At 35.7% G+C, this 2,675-nt stretch overlaps 1 non-coding gene across 1 annotated transcript; it reads left to right on the top strand.

Moving 5' to 3' along the window:
- The first annotated feature begins 202 nt into the window (after positions 1–202).
- Positions 203–309, top strand: LOC112632346. Its single transcript, XR_003121386.1, has one exon. It is a non-coding gene; the product is annotated as a U6 spliceosomal RNA (small nuclear RNA).
- The last annotated feature ends 2,366 nt before the right edge of the window (positions 310–2,675 follow it).

The following is a 2,675-nucleotide window of genomic DNA, read 5'->3' as shown; positions in this document are numbered from 1 at the left end:
CTTTATTACATTGTGTGAATTAAGATTTTCATCAGTTATTTTCTTTCTGACTGAAGAGATTCCTTTAACATTTCTGCAGTTCTGCTGGTGATGACATAGTTGTTCTCATTTTACTAGGAACATCTTTCTTTTTCATTTTCTTTTTTGGTACAATATGGTTACATTTATAATATTGGAACATGTATGTTTAAAAATGCATGGAGTACTTGCTTCAGCAGCACATATACTAAAATTGGAATAATACAGACAAAATTGACTTGGCCCCTGAACAAGGATGACACACAAATTCAAGAAGAGCTCCAGATTTTTGTATTTAATGCACTAAACTGTGCACTTAAAAATAGTTGATTTTATGTTATATATATTTTACCCCCAAAAAAAACCATAGACATGGATCTAGAAATATACATATAAAACTGTTAATATTGGCTTACTCCTTGGAAGAGGAGATGGGAGTGAAAGATAACTTTTAGGATTTTTAAACTCCAATTTTTAAACCTTTGTTTGGAAAATTATTTCAAACATAAAAAATTTGCAAGAGTTTACTCAGATTCACACATTGTTAACATTTTACCCCATTTGCTTCACTATTCTCAGTCTCTTTTTATATATACATTAAGAATACATCATCTATCTCTGCATATGTATTTGTGTGTAAACTAGATATATGTATATATATTTATATATATGTATATATATTTATGAACCATTTGAGGGGAAAATACTCAGCATATTTCCTAAAAATAGGGATTCTCCTTATAACCACAGTACACTTAACAAATACAGTACATTTAGCTACTTTTTCTTTTCTTTTCTTTTCTTTTTGAGAGGAAGTTTTGTTCTTGTTGCCCAGGCTGGAGTGCGATGGTGCAATCTTGGCTCACCGCAACCTCCCAGGTTCAAGCAATTCTCCTGCCTCAGCCTCTCAAGTAGTTGGGATTACAGGCATGCACCACCATCCCAGACTAATTTTGCAGTTTTAGTAGAGACAGGGTTTCTCCACGTTGATCAGGCTGGTCTCGAACTCCCTACCTCATATAATCTGCCAACCTCGGCCTCCCAAAATGTTGGGATTACAGGCGTGAGCCACCGCGCCCAACCACTTTTTCTTTTTTTAATTGACAAGTAAAAATTATACATATATTATGGTGTACAACATAATGTTTTGATATGTGTATATACTTTGTGGAATGGCTAAATAAAGTCATTTTGCATATGCATTACCTCACATACTTTTTTGTGGTGAGAATACTTAAAATCTCTTAACAATTTTCAAGTATACAATACATTGTTTTAAGTTATGGTCTTGATGTTCAATAGATTTCTTGAACTCATTCCTCCTGTTTAGCTGAAATTTTGTTTCTTTTGACTAACATCTTCCCAATTACCACATCCACAGTCTCTGGTAACCATCATTTAACTCTTTGCTTCTATGAGTTTGACTTTTAAAAAATATTCTAGACATAAATGAGGTCATCAGTTTGTCTTTCTGTGCCTGGTTTAGTTCACTTAAGATAACGTCCTCCACGTTCATCCATGTTGTCACAAATGACAAGATGTCTGTGTTTTTAAAGGCTGAATGGTATTCTGTCGTGCATATACACCACATTTTCTGTACACTTGGATTGATTCCATATCTTGGCTATTGTGAATAATGCTGCAGTGAACATAAGACTGCAGATATCTCTTCAATACACTCATTTCATTTTCTTTGGATACATACCCAGAAGTGGGATTGCCGGATCATATGACAGTTCTATTTTTAGTTTTCTGAGGAATGTTTATACTATTTTCCACAATTGATGTACTAATTTATAGTCCTGCCAACAGTGTGCAAGTTTTCCCTCTCTTCTACATTCTTGCCAATGCTTGTTATCTTTTATCTTTCAGGTAATAGCCATCCTAACAGCTGTGAGGTAATATCTCATTGGGGTTTCAATTTGCATTTCCCTGATGATTAGAGATGTTGAGCTTTTTTTTTTTTTCCTTTGAGACAGAGTCTCACTCTGTCGCCCAGGCTGGAGTGCAGTGGTGCAATCTTGGCTCACTGCAACCGCCGCCTCCTGGGCTCAAGTGATTCTCCTGCCTCAGCCTCCCAAGTAGCCAGGATCACAGGTGCCCACCACCATGCCTGGTTAATTTTTGTATTTTTAGTAGAGACAGGGTTTCACCATGTTGACCAGCCCAGTCTCAAATTCCTGATCTCAGGCAATCCACCTGCCTCGGCCTCACAAAGTGCTGGGATTACAGGCAGGAGCCCCATGCCGTGGCTGAGCATTTCTTTTTCACATACCTAGTTAGTTATTTGTATGTCTTCTCTTGAGAAATGTCTATTCAGGTCATTTGCTAATTTTTAAATTCAGGTTATTTGTCTTTTTACTTTTGAGTTATTTGAGTTTCTCACATATTTTGGAGGCTGATTATGATTTGCAAATATATTCTCCCATTCTGTAGGTTTCTCTTCACTCTGCTAGTTGTTTTCTTTGCTATGCAGAGGTTTTTAGTTTAATGCAGTCCCATTTGTCTACTTTTGCTGCCTATGTGTTTGTGGTCATATGAAAATAATTATTGCCTAGACCAACGTCATAAAACTATTCCTCTATGTATTCTTCTAGTTTTACAATTGTAGGTTTTATATTTAAGTCTTTAATCCATTTTGAGTTGATTTTTGCATA

Source organism: Theropithecus gelada, chromosome 9 (assembly GCF_003255815.1).
Source record: "Theropithecus gelada isolate Dixy chromosome 9, Tgel_1.0, whole genome shotgun sequence".
NCBI classification, from domain to species: domain Eukaryota; kingdom Metazoa; phylum Chordata; class Mammalia; order Primates; family Cercopithecidae; genus Theropithecus; species Theropithecus gelada.
Note: the sequence above shows the minus strand (reverse complement) of the source record. Positions and strands in the feature narration are given on the sequence as shown.